Source organism: Hylobates moloch, unplaced genomic scaffold (genome assembly GCF_009828535.3).
Source record: "Hylobates moloch isolate HMO894 unplaced genomic scaffold, HMol_V3 SCAFFOLD_13, whole genome shotgun sequence".
Lineage (NCBI taxonomy): Eukaryota > Metazoa > Chordata > Mammalia > Primates > Hylobatidae > Hylobates > Hylobates moloch.
In genome coordinates this window covers 70,545,783-70,564,223 of record NW_026652288.1, presented here as the reverse complement: position 1 = coordinate 70,564,223, position 18,441 = coordinate 70,545,783, and positions in this window count along the sequence as shown.

The window sequence follows — 18,441 nt, the reverse complement described above, 5'->3', positions numbered from 1 at the left end:
TGCTTGAATCTTGGAAAATACAGTTCTAGGAAGCATTAAAATTACTTATCAGACTAACAGCTTTTATATTGTAAGCAATTCATGTAATTAAAATACTTGGTTATATCTGATGGCCTCATTTTCTAAATACAGTAGTGATCAGAGTAGAATAAATATTGATCAAATATTGTATTACTTTTGCCTTCTGAATTTTTTATTTTTCTGAATAATTTTGTGTTATGTAATTTGCAGCTATTTGCTTTTGTCCCATTTCTTAGTGTTCACTAAATGGTGGCTGTCTTAATTTCCTGGGGCTGCTGTACAACAAACATCGTGGCCCAAACAACAGAAAATTACCTCAGGTTCTGGAAGCTAGAAGTCTAAGATCAAGGTGTCAGCAAAGCTGTGAGGAAGCATCTGTTCCTTGCCTCTCACTTAGCTTCTTCTGGTGGTTTGCTGACAGTCTTTGGTGTTTCCTGACTTGGTTTCCCAATCTCTGCCTTCATCTTCACATGGGCATTCTCCCTGCGTGTCTGTCTTGGTGTCCAAATTTCCCCTTCTATTTATTTATTTTTTGAGATGGAGTCTCGCTCTGTCTCCTAGGCTGCAGTGCAGTGGTGCGATCTCAGCTTGCTGCAACTTCTGCCTTCCAGGTTCAAGCGATTCTTCTGCCTCAGCCTCCCGAGTAGCTGGGATTACAGGTGCACACCACCACACTTAGCTAATTTTTGTATTTTTAGTAGAGATGGTGTTTCACCATGTTGGTCAGGCTGGTCTCGAACTCCTGACCTTGTGATCCGCCCCCCTCGGCCTCCCAAAGTGCTGGGATTACAGGCGTGAGCCACCGCACCCGGCCCCAAATTTCCCCTTCTTATAAGGACACGAGTTATACTGGATTAGGGGCTACCTAATGACCTTGCCTTATCTGCAAAGATTCTATTTCCAAACATGGTCACATTCACAAATACTGTGGGTTAGGACTTCTACATCTTTTGGAAGGACACAATTTAAATCATAACAGTTGCATATTATTGTCAAGCAATAGTGTAAAGGTGAATAAGAAGTAGAAATTTCTTGGGAATGTTGAGTTAAGCCCTGAAGAGACAGGGTACTACAAGGTCTAGTGGAGAGAAACTGAATGCTTCGTGAGCTGTGGGAATACAGATTTACTGTGATTCCTTTGATTGCTACCTTATACCTGAGTCAAGCACAAATGGAAACGCGTTTTTGAAAGAGATAAATAGCAACAACAACAAAAGAGCTAGATTTCAGTCCTCGCTCTGCTATTTTTCCAGCTAAGTAATCGTGTTTGAACAAACCAACTTTGGCAAACCTCGTTTTCTTTGTACAGAGAAGATCTAATAGCTTGAGGCTTAAATGAGACACCCTAGGTAAGTACCCAGAAGTGTATCTGTAATTTAGCAGAGCTCAAAAAAAGGACTTCCCTTTTCGTCTGCTCCTTTTTCCATTCTTCTTCATTCTGTCCGTTAAGTCTTAAAATTGCCCATACTAGTGACTTTAAATAAGTGAAAATTTTATATCTTCATACTGTAATTTTTCAAGATAAGCCACTGAAGGATGAGGTTGCTGTATGGAAAATATATATTGTAAAGCCTGAAGAATTCTGAATTGCTCTTCCACTTCCTATTCTGAGTCCTGGAATTTAGGGTAAAGGCATTTGGTCCCAGCAGTTCCTTTTCAAATGCTTTCCTCTGACCTAGGAGGCTGTGACATGAACATATGAGCATCCAATGGCTCTTGAGGGGTGGGACTGTTTATTAGATAAGTCAATAGTCTTGAGAAAATATGAGGTCAGAGTTGTTAGGTCCAAAATGCTTTGAATTGTTTACTTAGTATTTATTAAGCTCCTATCCTGTGCCAGGCATTGCGATCAGCGTGGGTGTCTGCCCTTGAAAAGCTTGTCTTTTCCTCTCGTGGGAAGCCTGTGCTTCTGTATGTAGGGAACTGCCCCCACAGGTAGGTTCCTGGATGTGAGGGCTGGGGAAGCCAAAGGTAGGGAACTTGAGGAAAGGATGCTATCAAAGCTATGGGCAAAGAGGGTAAGGCTCCAAGGACCCACTTCATTAAATGCCTTAGAACTGGTCCCGATGGAGAAAAAAAATAAAATTTGCTCGTTAAACCATGATTATTGTGAAAAGGCAAAGGTAAATGTTTTTGTTGTGGGTATCCCACGAAAAATACACCTCAAAGCAGAGCACATTGAAAAACGAGTAGGGGAGTTTGTAGAATATCCTGAAGGCAGCCATGTTGTTTAGCAGGCACAAGTAACAATGCCCTGTTACGGAAATTAGGAGAGAGCATTGAATTTAGGCATGATGGACCTAATTCAATGATAAGAAATAAGGCAAGCATGTGCTCCCCTCAGGCTCTTGTTCTTATTCTTCACAGTAACGTATCGCTCCCTTTATTTAGTCATGCTGAGACTTCAAAAGCGTTTTCATGAAAAACAATGTTGGAGCTGGAACAGATTTTAGACATCATCTAGTCCAAGTCCCTCAACTTAGACGAGAAATGGAAGCATGTGAAGACGAATAACTTGCTCAAGGTCATGGTTTTTTTCAGGACAGGTCTCCTTACTTCCAATACTGTTTTCTTTCCTTTTGAAGTTGTTAGTAAAAAAAAAAAAAAAAAAATGATCATTTACATTTTTAATTGTCAATTTTTCCATGTATACTTAAAAATGGGGCATAGATTTTCTACTTTTACCTACCTCCATCAAATTCAAGTTAAATGTTGGTTTTAAATGAGATTTTCTGTGATTCATACTTGAATTGTTTGAAATAGACTTCATTAGCTCAGGAAACTTGAATTCTTTCCCTTTTTTGCAGGGTTCCTTCTTTGTCTGTAAATAGTCATCTTGACTTGCTTCGACCATTCCTCTGGCTATTCTTACCATTTGATTTCAGTTTTTATTAACTTCCAGGTGTTAGGCAGCTGGTCTCCTCTTTTTGGGTTCATCTTAATTTCTGGGTTACCCTGTTATTAGCCTGGACTGTTTTGTATAGACTATCTTAATTGCTTAGCCTAACTCCAAATTACAAAAGGTTTGTAATTAGTGAGACACTTGCCAAATTCAGTTGATTCCAGAATGAGCCATGGTTTTTAAATATTTTTCACTAATTTTTAATACTGGCCTTACATGACAAGTTTATTTATGATCTCAGAATTAAAAAAAAAAAAAGTCATCTCAATGTTCAAAGCTGGGAATGTCAAGTAATTCTAAGTTTGTTCTTCAAGGTTCATAAATCACAGGCATTCAAACAAACAAAGGGATTATTATGTCTGTTTTATATTTCTTAATAAAGCTGGTATCTTGCAGGCATTTATTGCATAAATACCCAGTTTTATTAGTGTCAAGAAAGAACCAGTCTCTATCTTCCTTTTGAAGACCTAAGTGATACATAAGCCTATTAGCCACCAGATTAACCAGTGGTGATAGACATTTTGGAAGACTGCATGGCCACAAATGTGATCTTATTTTGACATTGCATGTCACTAAGCCTATTAACAAGAATTTCTTGTATTGTCAAAGTTTTCATCAGTTCAGATTATCTGCACTGACCCCAAGATGACTCATCAGGGAAGAGGTAGAATCCTGGGAAGGGAACAGTCTAAGCGGGTACTTGCCTGGCTAGGCTGAGGCAGCTTTACAGGCCATGATTTTCCTGCTCTTGGCTCAGAGGCAGAAGGTCCCTGGAGAGAAAGTCTTTTTGAAGAAGTGTTGCTCTTTTCACAGGTCCCTCAGCAATGTCTCCAGCTGGATTGCCCTTCTGGGTAATACAGCCAATCTACACATTAACAACAATTCTCTCTGGGAAGAGTAGTGTGGCATATTGATTGAGCAAGCTGCCTAATCTTTGGTAGGAAGCATTCAGCCTGCTGAATTTGTTCAGGTCAGAGACCACTTAGGCTAATAACCCATGTAATTTTTAATTTTTACGGTATCTGCTCCCTACTTTCTTGTAGCTCAACTACTGTAAATAATGTTCCCACACAATATAAAATTTCCTTGCAAATCTTTAAACTGTTTTAAATACACCCAGTTTCTCCATAGTCATGTTCTGAGAGTGTGTACAAGCCATCAGGCTGTGGGCCCACATTGCTCAAATAGCTTTGGGTCTATTTGTCACATTAGGTTGGCCTTTCTGCCAATCCTTGTTCCAGCTCTCTTGTTTTCCCAAGTGAGGATAGTGACTTGTGTGGTCACTGTTTCTTAGGGATAAAGTGTTTTAACATCTGTTCCATTTCATAGGAGTTCTGCACTGTGGAACACACTGAGCTGTACTGACACCCATTTTGTGAGAATCTGGAGAATGGTTCTTTGGAGGATCAATGTATCATTAAGCCCTCTAGGCACAGTGTTAAGATCAGTAAAAAAGTTTAGACTTGAAAAGGTTATTGGCTCCAACATATGAAAACTTTTGTATAGTTATACATAAACCATAGTTCATGTGGGATCTGTGTACATTTCAATGTTTAATATGAAATAGGATAGAGCATCTAAAAGTAAAAACGCACAAGGTCTAGGAAACTCTTCAAAAGCCCTGGTTTCTAAGACATAAAATTTTAAATTAGAGATCCACTGAATATTAGGTGGGACAGACACCTCAGAAATCACCTAGTTCCACTCCATTCTCTCTAGTTTCAGTGTTTTGCTTGCTTATTGGCCCCCAGATAAGGACATGGAGTCCAGAGAGGGTGACTCTCCCAAATCTGCTCAGCCAGTTAAGGACACAGCCTGAGTGAGTGCACATGCCTATATCCTGGCCCATCACACAACAGTTTATAGCTATACCTTGATAAGGCCAACTAAACTCTGGGTTGGAACTAAGAATGCAATTTCAGCATTTCACCAAGGATCTCAAATGGAATGAGAAAATAAATTTTAATCTCTTAACTCCCATAAAATTAGGACCAACATTGCAGAATGAGGACTGTTCTGGATCCTTCCTAACTCTGGCATATGTTAGACACTACACTTAAGGGCATACTTAACTGCAGAGAGCAGCAGTTACAGAACTGCAGTGCAGAAGTGCAGAGAGCAGCAGTTAAAAGGACAATAAATTACAACCAATGTTTAAGGATGTTGCTTTTTAGAGCAGTCAAAATAACTGCTGTGGAAGAGACAGAACATATATAAATTATTTTTGAGCTCCCTACATTTCCCAGTCTTGAACGTGACCAGTTCTGATCAATGAAGTGCATGTGAAAATTTGGGCCCTCGCTTCTAGGTCCAGGCTCAATGTGCTCTGTGTCTTCCCCAGGCTCCCTCTCTACCGCCCCGCTCCAGTGACATGTTGGGAAGAAAATAATTTCAAGTTGGTAAGTAAAAATACTAGAAGGTGGGCACGGTGGCTCACACCTGTAATCCCAGCATTCTGGGAGGCCAACGCAGGAGGATTGTTTGAGCTCAGGAGTTCCAGACCAGCCTAGGTAACACAGGGAAAACTGTCTCTACAAAAAATTAAAAATTACCCAGGTGTGGTGGCATGTGCCTGGGTCCCAGCTACTTGGGGGTTAGGTAGGAGGATTGCTTGAACCCTGGATGTCGAGGCTGCAGTGAGCCGCGATCATGCCACTGCACTCCCACCTGGGTAACAGAGTGAGATTCTGTTTTAAAAACAAAAAAACTAGAAGGAGCCCAGACCGTGGAGTCACAGGTTAGAGAAGAGCCTTCCAGGAAACCTGCCTAGTTACATAGGACTTTGTGTGAGGGAGAACAAAACTTTTATTTTGTTTTTAAAGTTTGGGAGTGTGTGTTTTAGTAGCCAGTATTAATTGCCCCCAACAAATCCAACAACTTTTAACATTTAACTCACTCATTGATTTTCCTATGATTGGCTGGAAGGTCATATGAGAGAAGTGGCTACAGAGGACATCATTAGGAAATGACTTTAACATAATTCTCTTTTGTCTTTAAAACCTGAATGGGGTAGATTTCCAGACTGTCGTGTAGATTTTAGCATCTAAATCTAAAGTTTAGGCCTACAGTTTTTCTTCCTAATAAATATTATTTCCATGCTGACTACACAGTCCCTGGAGTTCCATCATGCATCTCTCTGGTCATTCCTATACACATATTTAAACATTTATTTCTTCCAGACACTGATAGCTGTTTGCATTTGTCGGCACACAGACTAAGTTGCTGTAACAAAGAGACATTCCTCCTCCACCAAAAAAACAAAAACAAAAATACTCAAAGTTAACAAGTCAAACTCATACGAGATAGGAGTTTATTTCTCTCTCAACAGTCCAGAATAGGTCAACAGTGAGAGTGACCAGTGACCCAGGTTTTTTCTATCTTGTTACTTTACCATCCCAGCTTGAGGCTGCCTCATCAGCCCCACATTTGTCAAGTCCAGACCGCACCTTGCAGTTCAAGCAACTTCATTTCTAAATGATGTGACCCAGGTAGTATATATAGCTTCATCTCATATTCTATTCTAATCACATGTCCACTCCTGGCTGGAAAACGTAGTCTCTAGCCAGGTTGGCTATGTGCTCAGATAAAACTGGGGAATTATGTGATGAAGAAAAAAAGAAGAGAAGGAATGCTGAGACACAATTAGTAGTTTTTTACCTGACAAACAACTTTGGGACCATTAGGTCATGCTTCAGTATCAGAAGGAATCTGTTTTGTCATATTCTGTACTACACTGCAGTGTATTCATCTGTAAGTGAGAAGCACTGACATCTCCTCAAATAACAGTCAATACCTTTAATATAATGTAGCAATCTTATATTTTTTCCCACTGTTAATAAACTAAGGCATGGAAAACATTTTCCTTTGATATTTTTTAAAGTACCATTCTGTGAGCCTCCACTGTGTTTACCCTAGGGCTGAGGTAGCCCTGGAGATAAGGGACTAGCCAGAATATTTAACACCAGTCAATCAGAATGGGTGCCAGCTGTGGATGGATGGCACACTTACCTAGGCATGTACCAGCTGAGTATCAGCCCTGTCTAGGGGCTGAGTATCAGCCCTGTCTAGGGGCTGAGGCATCTCAACAGGAATTTTAGAATGAAGTGAGCAGCCTCACAGGAGATAATTTAACCTACCAGCTGAGTATCAGCTGAGTATCAGCCGAGTATCAGCCCTGTCTAGGGGCTGAGGCATCTCAATAGGAATTTTAGAATGAAGTAAGGAGCCTCATAGGAGATAATTTAACCTAAGGGAAATGAGTTGAAATTCAAAAGTTTGGTTTGGGAAGGAAAAGATTCTAAGCTCACTGCATTATCTGTCACCTGGAATGTCATCATAAGTTCAAATTTGAGTCCTACGTGAAGAAGTCAGCAAACAGGCAAATAAACATGGTAGACAGAGATATGTTCCCCTCCCCCCTTAAAAATCCGTCAGATGTGGGAACGTGAGATTTCAATCATCTAGTAGTTGATGCAATGGAAAGATTCTATGCTGCAATCTTTGGCAGTAACAAGAGATAGTGCCCTTGGGTCAGATGACAATGCCATCAATGTCTGGCATCAGCATGCTCAGAGATATATTACTAGGGACAGATAGCTATGGCTGTCCCTTTGGTGTGGATTGGCAGCAGTAGCCCCCTTTGTGGACACTGGAGCATAGCTGCTGCATTAGGAATTGGCATTAACAGAGGAAATCTTTGCAGAAGACTGGAGCTGGGGAGCAGGGAATTCTTTAGTAGTCAAGGGTCCTAAACTTGGTTTTATATGGGACTTACGTGTGGGCCATGTAGGACTCTCAGAAATATTTGAGAGAAGCTTAAGAGGGCCTGGAATTTGTCTCTACATGATGATGCGAGTTAAGACAGATAGTTTGACATTTACTGTGACACTTTCTCTACCATCTCTGTTTATTGTGTTATAAATATGGACCTCACAGTTAGTGCTCTTGATCTGTTCCATCTAGTGCTTGAGTCCTCATCAGGTAGAGATTCAAGCCAGTTATCCTTACTGCCCCACCACACTTGTCCTGTCATTGATTTGCCAGGATTCCCAGAAGAGGGAAGGGTGCCAGTGTAGCACCCTTTCTATTCAGGAACAGGTAATCTTGAGGCTGAAATAAAATGGGCCTCTTCACTAAAGTATCTCATTTCATTCAACTTCAGTTTCTTTTCTGCCTTGATCTCACTTTGAGTACCATTTGCTGCTGCTGATTCACAGCTCCGTGACAGAATGAGAATCATACTATTAAGCAAGTTTCTTGTGTTCTAGCCTTTTGTCAACAATTTTTCTAATTATGTTCTTCTTATCATTAATTTTTTTTCTTAGCATTTTAATCTGGCAAGATGTTTTACCAGAGGAAAGGATACAAAAATCATTTTATAAAATGACTCAAGAGATTGTTCGGGGGTTGGCTTAGTTGGATATGCTGAAGATATTTCAACAGGTGTGTTTTGTGGTAGAATAATTAAGGACAATAGCATAAACTCACCTTTTAGTTCCCAAACAGAAAAAAAGAAAGAATGTTAAAATATGCTTGGTGCTGTAACAAGCCCTGAAGTTTCAATGGTAAAAAACAGACATAAAGTCTGCTCTTGTGTTGTCTACCAGGTCTCTATTTTCATGTTAGCGCAATCCTCTTTTTGGCAGAAAATATGGCTTTAAAATTTCAAATGCACTTCCAAAATTAAAACTTCTTAGTTTGAATTCTAGATGCCCCCAGTTTGGCTCTGAACTACCTTGAAAAATAACTCTTTTGTCTGGTTAGTCTGAGATAACCCAACTGACTCGAAGAACTGTCCCAATTACGAATGTTGATTCAGGTTGTATTCTTCCCTTGGAATTCCCATGCTACCATTCACTTTTGGGAAAAAAAAAAATCTGTCCATCTTTAAGACTTACCTCAATGACACATTTTGCTAAAGACTTTGCAAATATTCATAGATAAATGTAATTCCTTCATTTGATTCCTCCATCACTTCCATCATTATTGAATCCCATATCATATTCTATTTACTCTGATAATCTTAAGTCAGTTCAGGCTACTACTATAGAAAATTGTAGATTAAGTAGCTTAGAAACAACAGAAATTTCTTACAGTTCTGGAGGCTGGCAGTCCAAGATCACAGCACCAGTAGATTCAGTGTCTGGTGAGGGCCTTCATCCTGATTCATGGATGGCTGTCTTTTCACTGTTTCTTCACACGGCAGAAAGGGCCAGGGATCTCTCTGGGGTCTCTTTTACTAGGACACTAATCTCAAACATGGAGTTTCCACTCTCTTGATGTAATCACCTCCCAAAGGTGCCACCTTATAATATTGCCTCTTTAGGAATTAGGTTTCACATGAATTTAGGGGACATAAACATTCAGTCTCTAGCACTGACTTAGGTTAACCCCTCAGGTTAGCATTAGCACACATATTGCCATTGTGTGAAGTAGAAAAAGGCACTTCTTCCTCAAGATACTTGACTTTCACCTGTTGGAAGGTTCTTTTAGCATACCAATTCTATAAGAATAAGAAAATTATAGCCATCTGTCTGAAAAGCTACAAATATGCAAGTCTACTCTAACTAAGGTAAGAAGTCCCGTACATTGTATATGCTTTAGATGATGGCCCTGGTTTCACTTCCTGGACTGTAAATTGCCTCTGTAAAGTGCAAATGCTGAACAGCTGATTCTCCAGGAAAAATAAGCCAACCTAACCTGACTTACAGTGTTGGCTGACTTCAAGCTACCAGTATGACATCAACTAGCTCATGGGATTTCTGAAAATTTAACAATCAGCTCTGATGAACTGTTCAGGCTGGCTCCAGCACATTGTGGGCTGGGCTTTGTTCATGTACTTTGCTATCTATAGAACTCAAAGGTTGAGGAAGCCCTGAGCAATGTAAATATTGAACTTATAGATGCTGTACACTTAAAAACCAGCAATATTCTTTATGTTGTTACCAAGGACAGCACACACTTGCCAGTGTGACCATCCTTCTTTATTCATAATGCTTAAGCATTTGGAATATATATTTTTAATGACATGCTCTTTAAAGCTGAAGTGCTGAAGTTCCTTAGAACAGAGCAATTCATTATTAGCTTGCCTAAGGTAAAAATAATACATATAAATAACTTTCAGGAAAATGCAGTGTGCCAAGTGCAGTAAAATCTGAAGGCTGCCTTATGATTAGTATTTCTACAGTCCCGAGTTTCTATTTTCTCAAAGCTTTGCCTAAACAATTTATATTTTAGCTACTTTAGTGGATAAAGCCATAAATATTTTCCTGACATATTAGTGCTTATACAGGGAAGGTCCTCTCCGTGGTTAATTAGTTTGCATGCTGTGATGAAAGGTGGGTGATAGGCAAGGCTTGTTAACTGCCAAATACCTAACCTCTGTGTGATGAATTATGTTTATTTTATAAAGGCCAATGTTTTAGTCTTTGCATGAGTGAATCAATTATGATCACTAATTTTAGTTTAAAATAGTACCACCTCATCTCTAGTTATCTCAAATTGATGTTGTATCCCTAAAGTCACCATTTAAAAACAGGTAAATGAAGAATAGTAGGTAGTTTGAGATGAAATTTTTATAGTTGCATATACTTTACCACTGGAATATCTGAGATTAGAATTCTTATCAAAAGGTTTAAATAATTCTGAAGTATTATTTGCTAAATAATTACTTATACTATGTGTTTTCTATAGGTGCTATAACAAATTACCATAAACTTAGTGGTCCCCAAACAACACAAATTTATCTTACAGTTCCGCAGGTCAGAAATCTGACGTGGTCTCACTCAGCCAAAACAATGGTGTCAGAAGGACTGTGGTCCTTTCTGTGGGCTCCAGAAGAGAATCAATTTCCTTGCCTTTTTCAGCCTCTAGAAGCTGCCTTTATTCCTTGGCCTGTGACCCTTCTTCTCCATCCTCAAAGTCAGCAAGAGCAGGTAAAGCCCTCCTCACATCACGTCACTCTTTCTCTTTCGCTTACCTCTTCCGCTTACCTCTTCCGCTTTGAAGAACCCTTATTACATTGGGTTATTATCCACCTGCGTAATCCAGCCTACTCTCATCTTCTTAATGCCAGCTGATTAGCAACATTTATTCCATCTGCAACCTTTAGTTCCCCTTTGCAATATACTCTGACATATTCATAACTTTTGGGAATTAGCACATGAACATCCTTGGGGGACCATTATTCTGGCTACAACATACCTAAATGGCAAAAATGTGTTCACATTTTAATAGTTCCTTTCTGAGCAAACTAAGTTTCAGAGGAGTTAAATAGCTTTCCTGAGGTCTCCAGGCCAATGACATTTTCTGAGCCAAGTGAAGATACCTGCATAATGCTATAAACTGTTTTCCCCAAAATTATCATCTTGTTCAAAACTTCACTTTGGACCGGGCACTTGGCTTACACCTGTAATCCCAGCACTTTGGGAGGCTGAGGTGGGCAGATCACTTGAGGTCAGGAGTTTGAGACCCAGCTTGGCCAACATAGTGAAAACCTGTCTCTACTAAAAATACAAAAATTAGCCAGGCGTGATGGTGCACACCTGTAATCCCAGCTGAGGGTGAGGCAGAAGAATTGCTTGAACCTGGGAGGCAGAGGTTGCAGTGAGCCGAGATCACAACACTGCACTCCAGCCTGGGTGACAGAGCAAGACTCTGTCTAAAAACAGAACGAAACAAAACAAAACAAAACAAAAAACCAAACAACAACAACAACAAAAAACAACAAAACAAAAACCACTTCAATTTCATTTTGAGTATGTTCCTGTTTTTGCTCTTTTAACTTTTGAAGCAATCTCTATTTAAAGGATTGCACTTTTTGTGCCTTTTCTGTTTCAAGAGTGTCTAGTGAGAAAAATGATTCAAAAGGGATCAAGCAAGTGATTCACTGAAAGCAACGTGAAAGATAATATGGTAAAAAAATAAAAAAATAAAATCCTGGTCTTTTAGCCAAAAGCCCTGATTTTTAAAGATCCATAGAGCTTAATTAATGCCAGGGAAAAGTCAGAGATAAGAATAAAGGTCTTAAATTTTAATGCAGTTGCAAATATAATTTGTTGGCAACTGGTACAGTATTTTTCCCAGAGAGGTGCAAGTGATTATGGCCATTTTGTAGAGGAGGAAATTGAGGAGCCAAATGCTTATAGACATTTGGAGGGTCTTTGCTTTGACCTTCTGTGTCCCTAGGTCTATCTGACTCTCTCTGGATTCAGATGTTTCACAACACTGTTCTCTAGTTCCTGGGCACTCTGATATCTCTCACCATTCTCCAGAGTGTGGTTTGCCAAATTCTGCCTGTCTGCCTTCTGATTTTCACAAGGCCTTGATCCTAACTCTGCAGAAATGCAGAGAAGTTAGTTATTTGCTCAGTGCAACGAATTAGCAACAGGGCTGAAATAAAAGCAGAGTTCTACATTCTAGGGAACAGGACGAAATGTTATCCTATCATGCTTCTAGCAAAATGCCAAGAAATGCTCAAGGCATCTTTCACATCATGAATAAACTTTGAGAGTAGCATACGATGTTCAAATACATAAGGAAGGCTTTTCCTGGTACAGGCATCAAAAAGGCAACTGTAAATAATGAATAACTGTGTCAACAGATTCAGAGTGCATACGTCCCACTGCTATGTTCTTTCAGATTTAGCATTACTACAGAGTAATTGTGGGGTTCTTACTATTTTGTTGTCTAATTTTGCATGTGAGATACCTTTAGGCCAAAATATTTCCTTATGTCCTGCTTTAATTGCCAAAATCCCAGCCATATTGTCAAATGCAAGTTACATTCTATCCCATCCAGGATGTCTTTACCATGATAGGAAAGGAAATTCTCCTCAATTTTCAAATTTTGTTTTCTCTGTATCTCTTGGCATGTCATATGTTTTGCTGTGTCATATGTTTGTGTACATTTTTAGTGTCTCTACTATATTAAAAGGACAATTGTTTTCATTTATCTTCTAATGGATCTAGTATAGTGCACCACACATAAATAATGTTCAATGTTTCACCAATGAATAAGTGAACACATGTAGTAGGGAAGTACAGTACTGGCTAAACGATATTCCTTTATCTTGCTTTTCTTTTCTAACTTTGTGTTTCCAATATAGTAACTTGAACATGTCAGATGATTAATAAATGTTCATTGATAGAATTACTTAAAATAATAATATGTATTATTTCTTTTAAAATAGGAGACATATAAGTAATACACTACTTTTCATTTAATTCATTTTTCTAAAAAGATATATGTTTTGGGAATTATTAGCTATAAATAATAAGTTGAATTTTTTTTTTTTTTTGAGATGGAGTCTCGCTCTGTCACCCAGGCTGGAATGCAGTGACACAATCTCGGCTCACTGCAAGCTCTGCCTCCTGGGTTCACGCCATTCTCCTGCCTCAGCCTCCCAAGTAGCTGGGACTACAGGTGATAGCCACCACGCCCAGCTAATTTTTTGTGTTTTTAGTAGAGACGGGGTTTCACTGTGTTAGCCAGGATGGTCTTGATCTCCTGACCTCGTGATCCTCCTGCCTTGGCCTCCCAAAGTGCTGGGATTACAAGTGTGAGCCACCTCGCCTGGCCAATGAGTTGATTTTGATAGGATTAAGTGCATTTTATAGTGAGGTACAGATTTGATAGTCAATTTACATAGACTTTGCACTTCAATATAACTTGGTTTAGTCCCTGGTTTTGTCATTTTCTGTGTGAATCTGGATAAATCAGTTAAACTCTCTGAAACTTAAATTCACCATCCATGAAATGGGGGTACTGGCTAGGCAGAGTGGTTCACACCTGTAATCCCAGAACTTTGGGATCACGAGGTCAGGAGTTCAAGACCAGCCTGGCCAATATGGTGAAACCCTGTCTCTACTAAAAATACAAAAATTAGCCAGGTGTGGGGGCGGGTGCCTGTAATCCCGGCTACTCGGGAGGCTGAGGCAGGAGAATTGCTTGAAACTGGAAGGCGGACGTTGTAGTGAGCTGAGATCGCACCAATGCACTCTAGCCTGGGGGAAAGAGCAAAACTAAGTCTCAAAAAAAAAAAAAAAAAAAAAAGGAAAGAAATGGGAGTACTAACATTAACCTCACAGGTTAGCTATATTAAATGAAGACTTTATGCAAACAACCTAAATTATGTGCCCGGCTCACAATAAATAGTAAGTATCATTGCTCTTCCTTCCCACCCTTCTTTATTAATAACTTCATTTTCTTAAATATTAAATCTAACTAAACTATATAATGTCTTCTTTTTGATCAAAATGAAAATTAAGATAACATTTATTCTAAGAGTAATATGCACAATATAATCCAACCCAAAATGTTTTGTGAAGCTTTTGAGAATCATCCAGTAATTACTGGTGTTTTGAATGTCTTTCTTTTCCTTCTTCTTCTAGGAATGGTGCTTTTCTTCTTTTGAGAAATTGTCCTTCTTTGGCTCCATAGGAGATGAAAGATCATATTTTCTACAACCTCCCCAATTCCTCATGCATTATCCACAGGGGTGGGCATGTTTCTAAAATAAGCCAATCGGTTTTTCTCTAGGATTTGTCAAATGTGTACTGTGATAAGAAATCTATCATTCTCTTGGAGAGGAAATGGAGAATCTCTGAGCCTGAGTGTGGCTGACCATCATGACTTGACTTTAGAGAAAGCAAGTCTGCAACAATAAAGTAGACAGGGAAAGAAGGCCCAGTTATTCACACTCACCCCATATTTGGTAAGGCAGGTCAAAAAAATCTCTAGTTTTGGCTTATTTAGAGTGATTCTGACTTTGACATTTGCAACTAAAGTCTTACCAAATTTAAGCATATTTAAGCAGTGAGTCACCTGGAATTAGCTGTATCCTGCTCTTTCCTCCCTGTTCAACCTCTAAATTTTAGCATCTGACCACCAGGTGAATTGTGGTGCCTACCAGGTGAAGGATTTAGATCTAATTACCACATAACCTACTGGTTTGTGTTTCACAGCCATACACTGTATCCTCATCTGGGTCAGGGTTTGGCAAATGCTGGGGTTTGGGGTGGGTTGGGGAGGTGCGGAGGACCAGGTGGGAGAGTGTGGCTGGATCAGTCAACCTTTTAGCATTTTCAGGAAAAAGCCCAAAACCTCCTCTAGATTACATGCTTTGTTCTCACAGAAGCACTTTAAGTACCAGAGGAAGGTCTAGCAACTTCCTCTATTCTGTGTTATACAGTGTGTGTCAAAGTTACTTTATAAACAGATCTGCCCTGTCCTGGAGGCAGCAAGCTCTTGACCAAAATCTATTTCACCAGGTTCCTTGGGTCTAAGTTGCCTGAGACATCAAACTGAGTAGGTCCTTAAAAGAACTAACAACCCTTTTATTTAGGGAAATCATATTTTTCTTTTTGGGTCAATTTTCCCCTCACTCCCCTCCCTTTCATAGTCCTTTTCTTTTTCCTTCCAAATAACATTTAAAAATGACTTTTTAAGAGTAACATTTTCCTATTACAGAAAAACTTAAAATGTAGAAAACCAAAAAAAGGAAAATAAGAACTACTTATAATACTACCACCCAGAGATAGCCCTGGTTAATTTTTGGCATATGTTCTTCCAACTCTTTTTCTAAGGAATAATATTTTTAAATAGTTGATATGATAATGCATACTCAAAATTGTGCCCTTTTTGCATTTTCATTTACTACATCTAAATATTTTCTGCTGGTTAGGTTTTCTGGTTTTTGGGTTTTTTTTTTTGAGACAGTCTTGCTCTGTTGCCTAGGATAGAGTGCAGTGGCATAATCGCGGCTCATTGCAGCTTTGACCTCCTGGGCTTAAGCGATCCTTCCACCTCAGCCTCTCGAGTAGCTGGGGTCACAGGTATGTGCCACTATGCCTGGCTAATTTTGTATTTTACTTTTTGTAGAGATGGGGTCTCCTTGTGTTACCCATGCTGGTCTTGAACTCCTGGGCTCAAGCAATCTTCCTGCCTCAGACTCCCACAGTGGTAGGATTACAGGTGTGAGGCCCTGCACCCAGCCCTAGTTAGTGTTTGAATCCCTATTTCTTTGGTATTATAAAGCTGCCATACGTCTTAGCATTACCTCTTTGATGCAGTATGTCAGAGGACATAGAGCATTCATAGCATGTAAGAAGGATTTACACCAAGGTAAAACGATAACACAGATACTTGGCTCCATTTGTCTTCCTGGATATAGCATAAATGTCAAATTGGAGATTCTATCAAGTGTATTTATAAGAGTGAAATGGGATGCTAATATGCCTAATACCTGCAAAATTGTTAGTTTCTGGGTAGAAGGAAAATCCAGAGTATAAACATTTGTCATAAACATTAGGCTTTCCAGTCTTTCTATACTTCCCAAGTTGGAAACTCATTATTTCTGGCAAGAGCCAATGATTATTTTTCTGCCAGACTTCCTTTGTACAACTGAGAAGATCTGTTTTGTCAAGCAAAATAGAAGCACAACATTTTGTCTATGAGGTTGAAAGTGAAAGTAGTGTTTCTCACTGTTTTAGAGGAAATGCAAAATACAAAGAAGGAGAAATTAAAAAAACATTGTTAGATAAAAGATTAGAATGCGATAAACGTGCCACTTTAACACCAGTCAGATGTGACTCCTCTGTCCACTTGACCAACCAAATGGTCAACTTCTTCAGCCTAGAGACTGTGGACAAAGACACTTTTGGCTTTTGCCTAAGTCATCTGATTATGCTAGTGACTCCCTATAACATTTGATGGCCATTTCACTTAACTTTTGAAAAAAATTCAATCAGAAGTCATGGTGATCTTTGAAAAAGGGTGGGGAAAACAAGGACATACCGGATACAAGGTTTATATCATTCATTTTCTAAAAATTCAATTTGAAGCTAGTGGGAAGTGCAAGATTACAGAGATAAAAGCTCCATTTAATCTTAATATTTTTCAAGACATAAATGGGGTAGAGATTTACACAGGAGTTGGCAGTTTGGAACAGAGTTGACTAGGCATGAAAGCAATAGTATTAAAAATGTTTGTTATTATTTTGTATTTTTGAGACTGGAAACTGATAAAAATTTCTGATTAGGAAACTTTGAGAATAGAGTCTTTCTTTTTTCCAAAATCACAAATGTCTTTTAGTCTGAGAGCTCCATCTGTGGCAACAAGAATGATAAATGCTTTTGAGAAAATTAGCAAGGTTTTGCCCCACTTAAATGGTTGATAGTAACAGCAGCATAGACCCAAACTTGATAAAACTTTGGTACTTGTTATTTGGACTAAAATTTTGTTTCACTCGATTCAGACACTTAAATGGGAGTTTTCAGTTTATCCTGCCCACTGATTCATAACTGGGAGAGACATTCATGGGAAGGCAGCATTGGACACATACTCCTTCTCTTTCTGAGAACCACCGATATAATCTAATTCTCTTTTTTTTAGGTGAGAGAAGCAGAGGCCCAAAAGAATATTGCAAATACCCAAGGTCACCCTGTCAGGAGTGGCAGAATAGGGCTGGAACAAGGACTCTTTTCTCTGGACAGCATCCTTTCCACCTTGCACCTACAATCCACTTGAACACTGTAGCATGGAGGCAGACTCCTTGCCAACAGCTGTTGTCGAGAGCTTCTTCCTACCGTCATTTGTGAGTTTCATCAGCTCCCAACCCTTTGTGTCTCAGCTTCTAAACTTTTTTTCTTTGACCAGAACTCATCCATAGTAGAACTGGATTTATGGTTGGTACTAGAGATATGTCTTATCTGATGTGACAACTCCAAAGAATCGTTAGTGCTTTAGAGATATCAGAAGGCTCTATAGAACTCAACAAGAGTACCATGTAAAATTCATGATGTCTGGATGTATGAGGGATAGGGAGGTATTGCTATTTTTGACTTTGATGTATCCTTTAGGCCCAGAAAATCTTATATTTATAGACAGAGGGGATCCAGGCACTGGAGAGTTGTTCCTCCATAGGGATGGCAGCCTAATGTTTTAAAAAGCTAACAGTGAAGAGTCTAGTGGCTTTTTATAATTTGTACTAGTCACTCTTCACTTCTGGCTCTTCACCTGCTCTGACAGGATGGAAATAAAATAAGTTAAAGATAGCTGTTTTATTAGAGCTGGAAGCTCCTATTACTCCAAATACAAATGTCACTTAGGTAAGTTTTCAATTTATTTTAAGGAAATATAGATATAAGTATACTTGTAATGGTGGTTGTGATAAAGGAGGAAAGAGTAAGGGTATCCACAGTTGGCCTGAAGCTATAATTTCAATGCTTATAATAATTTTGGAAGGACTTGAAGAAATAAGTCCATTAAAGGCTCAAGTAAGATGGTAACATGCAGTACATTCATAGTTGCACTATTTGTAATAGCGCCAAACTGGAAAGTTCTCAAGTGCCCATCAACAATAGGATGAACAAATTGTAATAAGTCCCACAATAGAACATTATTCTGCAATGAGAATGAGAGATCCACAATCAGCACAATACAGAGGAATCTCACAAATGTAAGGATGAGAGAAAGAAGCCAGGCACAAAAGAATACATACTGATTGATTCTATCTATAT